A 6,294-nucleotide genomic window follows, 5' to 3' on the forward strand; every position below is an offset into this window, starting at 1 on the left:
GGGGGTAGAGTTTGAAAATGGGACCTTTAGTACCGGTTCGTGGCACGAACCAGGACTAAAGGTCTCAACCCCATTAGTTCCGGGTCGTGCCACAAACCGGGACTAAAAGGGAGGAGCTTTAGTCACGGTTGGCCTGGCCAACCGCGACTAAAGGCCTTTGGGCACCTTTAGTCGCGGTTGGCCTGGCCAACCGCGACTAAAGCCCGCGAGCGCCCTGGGCCCAGGCATTTGGTCGCGGTTCATCTGCCGAACCGCGACTAAAGACTTCATTAGTCGCGGTTCCTACAGTTTCGCGACTAATGGGGCTGGACGGAAGCCTCTTTTTCTACCAGTGAGGATAAACATCACATGCAATCAATATAAATGATATGATATGGCCATCATCATCTTGTGCTTGTGATCACCATCTCTGAAGCACCGTCATGATCACCATCGTCACCGGCGCGACACCTTGATCTTCATCGTAGCATCGCTGTCATTTCACCACCTATTGCTTCTATGACTATCGCTACCGCTTAGTGATAAAGTAAAGCAATTACAGGGCGATTGCATTGCATACAATAAAGCGACAACCATATGGCTCCTGCCAGTTGCCGATAACTTTGTTACAAAACATGATCATCTCATACAATAAAATTTAGCATCATGTCTTGACCATATCACATCACAACATGCCCTGCAAAAGCAAGTTAGACGTCCTCTACTTTGTTGTTGCAAGTTTTACGTGGCTGCTACGGGCTGAGCAAGAACCGTTCTTACCTACGCATTAAAACCACAACGATAGTTCGTCAAGTTAGTGTTGTTTTAACCTTCTCAAGAACCGGGCGTAGCCACACTCGGTTCAACTAAAGTTGAAGAAACTGACACCCGCCAGCCACCTATGTGCAAAGAACGTCGGTAGAACCAGTCTCGCGTAAGCGTACGCGTAATGTCGGTCCGGGCCGCTTCATCCAACAATAGCGCCGAACGAAAGTATGACATGCTGGTAAGCAGTATGACTTGTATCGCCCACAACTCACTTGTGTTCTACTCATGCATATAACATCTACGCATAAAACCAGGCTCGGATGCCACTATTGGGGAACGTAGTAATTTCAAAAAAATTCCTACGCACACGCAAGATCATGGTGATGCATAGCAACAAGAGGGGAGAGTGTTGTCCACGTACCCTCGTAGACCGAAAGTGGAAGCGTTAGCACACCACGGTTGATGTAGTCATACGTCTTCACGATCCGACCGATCAAGTACCGAGCGTACGGCACCTCCGAGTTCAGCACACGCTGAGCTCGATGACGTCCCACGAACTCCGATCTAGCAGAGCTTTGTGGGAGAGTTCCGTCAGTACGACGGCGTGTTGACGGTGTTGATGATGCTACCCGACGCAGCGCTTCGCCTAAGCACCGCTATGATATTATCGAGGTGGAATCTGGTGGAGGGGGCCACCGCACACGGCTAAGAGATCAAGAGATCAATTATTGTGCCTAGAGGTGCCCCCTTGCCCCCGTATATAAAGGAGGGAGGAGAGGCCGGCCCTAGAGGGGGCGTGCCAAGTATGGGGAGTCCTACTAGGACTCCCAAGTCCTAGTAGGATTCCCCTTTTCTTTCCGGAGTAGGAGAGAAGGAAAGAGGGGGAGAGGGAGAAGGAAAAGGGGCTGCACCCCTTGTCCAATTCGGACCATAGGGGGGGGGCGCCTCCTTCCTTTTGGCCTCTCTCCTCTATTCCCATATGGCCCAATAAGGCCCAATACTTCTCCCGGTGAATTCCTGTAACTCCCCGGTACTCCGAAAATACCCGAATCACTCGGAACCTTTCCGATGTCCGAATATAGTCGTCCAATATATCGATCTTTACGTCTCGACCACTTCGATACTCCTCGTCATGTCCCTGATCTCATCCGGGACTCCGAACTACCTTCGGTACATCAAAACACATAAACTCGTAATATAAATCGTCATCGAACGTTAAGCGTGCGGACCCTACGGGTTCGAGAACTATGTAGACATGACCGAGACACGTCTCCGGTCAATAACCAATAGTGGAACCTGGATGCTCATATTGGCTCCCACATATTCTACAAAGATCTTTATCGGTCAAACCGCATAACAACATACGTTGTTCCCTTTGTCATCGGTATGTTACTTACCCGAGATTCGATCGTCGGTATCTCAATACCTAGTTCAATCTCGTTACCGGCAAGTCTCTTTACTCGTTATGTAATGCATCATCCCGCAACTAACTCATTAGCTACATTGCTTGCAAGGCTTATAGTGATGTGCATTATCGAGAGGGCCCAGAGATACCTCTCCGACAATCGGAGTGACAAATCCTAATCTCGAAATACGCCAACTCAACATGTACCTTTGGAGACACCTGTAGAGCTCCTTTATAATCACCCAGTTAAGTTGTGACGTTTGGTAGCACACAAAGTGGTCCTCCGGTAAACGGGAGTTGCATAATTTCATAGTCATAGGAACATGTATAAGTCATGAAGAAAGCAATAGCAACATACTAAAAGATCAAGTGCTAAGCTAACGGAATGGGTCAAGTCAATCACATCATTCTCCTAATGATGTGATCCCGTTAATCAAATGACAACTCATGTCTATGGTTAGGAAACTTAACCATCTTTGATTAACGAGCTAGTCAAGTAGAAGCATACTAGTGACACTATGTTTGTCTATGTATTCACACATGTATTATGTTTCTGGTTAATACAATTCTAGCATGAATAATAAACATTTATCATGAAATAAGGAAATAAATAATAACTTTATTATTGCCTATAGGGCATATTTCCTTCAAGAGCTTGAGACAATTCACCACCTGCTTGTCTCTTGCACTTTTTCTAGGCAGGCGGTTGACACACTCTCCTGGTTAAAGATGACTTGCAGACCACCTGACCACGACAACCCTCGATGAATGGTGGCTCGATGCCAAGGAGACGACCCCCAAACCACTCCAAAAGGGACTCACCACCGTAGCGCTGTTGACAGGATGGATGATCTGGAAGCGCGCAACAGATGCATCTTCGATGGAGATCGACCCTCTGTCCCCCTCTTGACAGAGAAACAGAAAATTAGAGCAGAAGCCGCCCTCTGGGCCACCTGGGACGTCCATTAAAACCTTTGTAATGCTATCTTTAAACCATCTCCTAGGAGGCATGTAACTTTTTCCCTACCTTTTCAATGAGAGAAACCGCAAAGTCTTTGCGTTTTCTCAAAAAGAAAAAGATCAATCTTGCTAGTACCAGAAGAAAATGCCAACTACTGAATATGAAACTGAACACATGATTAGTAGCAGAAAAAGGGAATGCCAAAATCCTCTGCATTAGTCGAAGTTGAAATCAACATGAGGGAATATATAAAGGCATTTGAACAGTTAATTTTCAACTCTCACAAAACACTCTGCTCTGCTCTCGTCTTGCGTAAGTACAAATGAGTAGGCTGAGCCAGCACATTGATTACCATGACAAATATATCCTGAGAACATAATGAATCAATCATGCTAAAACTCGTGTCCATACAGCACCCACTCAGTGCATGCTTACATATTCTTCAACACACAAATATAAATAACAAAATAGCCATTAGTCTCCAAGCAGCTACACGGTATATCGATTGTTTCCTCAATCATAAAAGCTTACTACTGCCATCGCTAGATAATAGACAACACTCACCTTTGCCTGATTGATGACAACAGAACACAGATTTTAGGCCTTTGGCTCCAATGCCCAAAAGCTTACTATCATTCACGCAGCCGGCTGGGTTTCCTCAATCACAAAGTACTACCTCTGTACACTAATATAAGACGTTAGTTAGCAAGCTGAACAGCCGGATGAAAAACTGTCATCAGGGCCAACTAGCTAGTCGCACTCGCACCTGCACACATCAAGATTTAAACTGGATGACATACTGGATATGACTATGCATGCATACAGTTGAACTGGGTTTAAGCCCGTATCAAGTTCACAAATGTCGTCAACTATATCCGGATATAGTGTAGAACAGCTAAGCTTTATTGTCCAAATCACGCATGTCAAGCAGCTCAGCTACATTGAGAGCTTTCCTTCTGTTATTGAGCTTATAATGAATGATTGCCCTGACCTGGAGAGGATCACCGATCTCCCCAATCTGCAGAAGCTTACCATTGAGAACTGCCCAAAGTTGAAGGTGCTGGAGCATATCGCTTCACTCGAGAGGCTGGTCCTGAAGGATTACACCATGGAAAAACTCCCAGAATACATGCAAGACATAAAGGCAAGGCATTTGCAGTTATTCTGCAGGCTATGGTTGCTCTCTGCGGTAGCCTCGGGACAATCGGGCACTGAGTGGGACAAGTTCAGCCAAGTGGAGCATGTCAAGGCATATGCACGTGATGGAGACAACCAAAGAAAATGGTACGTTTTGTACACGAGAGGAGACAACTACAAGCTGGATTCAAATATTAGCAGCTCTGCCATATTTGACGGTACAGAAAATCAAACATCAAGCTTTGTCTTAATTTGTTTCAGCACTCTGATTCTGCCAGTTTGTAACTTAATTTGACTTTATCTCCTGCTTGTCATCCATATACTTCCTCCGTTCCTAAATATTTGTCTTTCTAGATATTTCAACAAGTGACTACGTACGGAGCAAAATGAATGAATCTACACTCTAAAATATGTCTACATACATCCGGATGTGGTAGTCCATTTGAAATGTCTAGAAAGACAAATATTTAGGAACGGAGGGAGTATATTGCATGATGACCGAATATATTCTGTACCTTCCTAGTGCATGTTGCCAAGTATTTGTCTTCTTGTTGTTCCAGATTTTCTCGAGATTAACTTATCTAGAGTATCATGTAACCACTTATGTATTTTTCTTTCCATGTAGAAACCTTATCATCTTCTATGGTGGATGCACAAGGATTTATCTAGAGTATCATGTAACCACTTCTCCAAGTATTTGCCACTTGCTAGGTCCTAGACTCCTAGGCACATACCAGTTCTTCTCTCATTCTCAAAGCCTCAGGCGGCAGTCTAATTGATTCCTATCTTTAGACAATTTTTTTTATCAACCGCTGAAATTATGGTTATAATTCGTCGTAGTTTTTTTGTTACTATGGTTCAGCCCTGGTCACGCCCAAATCCTGGGTCCGCCAGTGACAGTGATATATGTTTGCTGTTGCCTTGCTAATTAGAGATTGTGTAAACCGGTTTTGTGTTTTTATTTCCATGCAGAAACCTTATCATCTTCTATGGTGGATGCACAAGGGTTTGAGTCTATGTACAAAATGAGAAGAAGCACCTTCAGTTATGTTTGCAGCTTGGTGAGGATCTCATTTTTTGAAGATATGATGGCAAGGGATCACACCTTTGTTGATGGGAGATTGTTGTCTTTGCAAGACAGAGTAGCTGTCGCTCTCAGAATGCTAAACTCTGGTGACTCTCCGGTTACCGTAGGATCCACTCTTGGTGTGAACGAGTCAACTGTCTTGCTGGTAACTAAGGTGTTTGTTGAGGCTATGTGGAAGCGAGCATTTCACCACATCAGCTGGCCTGGCTCTGCTCAAATGGAGAAGATGAAGTGCAAGCTCGACAAGATACACGACTTGCCAAACTGTTGTGGCATTGTACAAACAGCTCACATCACATTTGGATCACAAAGCGGTGACCATGAGGAGAATGACAGCATGCTAATGCAAGCCGTGGTTGATCCAGATATGAGGTTCACAAACATTTGGTTAGGGCCGTCAGGTAGCATGAACCAATTGAGCGTTTTGCACGACTCTTGGCTCTTCAAGTCCTGCCAGCAGGGTATGCTGAATGGCAGTAAGCTGAATTTATCAGATGGCTTGGAAGTTGGGGAATACATAATTGGTGATGCAGGATACCCTCTCCTCCCCTGGCTTCTCACACCTTACCGCCTGGAAGACAAGGACCTCCTTTCTGCAGATTTCCCTCCTTATCAAGCCGAGTTCAACAGAAGACACTCCACAGCATTAGACATCACCCTCTCTGCGCTGGGGAGGTGGAAAGACACTCGGAAGATCCTGGACAGAGGGGTTGGTTCATGTCCACCTTTAAAAACAATCTATGTGTGCTGCATATTGCATAATATAGTGATAGACATGCAGGAGGAGGAGGAGGAGGAGGAGGAGGTGTGCCGGTTAGCAGATTTGCCTCCTTATCAAGCCGAGTTCAACAAGAGACACGCTACAGCATCAACCATCATGACTGCTGCGCTCGCGAGGTTGAAAGACAATTGGAGGATCCTGGACAGAGGGGTTTGTTCATGTCCACCTTTTGCAAC

The 6,294-nt window shown here is 45.3% G+C and overlaps 1 pseudogene; it reads right to left on the reverse strand.

Moving 5' to 3' along the window:
* The window catches only part of LOC123158850 (receptor-like protein EIX2), a 53,304-nt pseudogene extending 49,651 nt beyond the window's left edge, over positions 1-3,653 (reverse strand).
* Positions 3,654-6,294: the final 2,641 nt, after the last annotated feature.

This window comes from Triticum aestivum, chromosome 7B (genome assembly GCF_018294505.1).
Source record: "Triticum aestivum cultivar Chinese Spring chromosome 7B, IWGSC CS RefSeq v2.1, whole genome shotgun sequence".
Classification (NCBI taxonomy): domain Eukaryota; kingdom Viridiplantae; phylum Streptophyta; class Magnoliopsida; order Poales; family Poaceae; genus Triticum; species Triticum aestivum.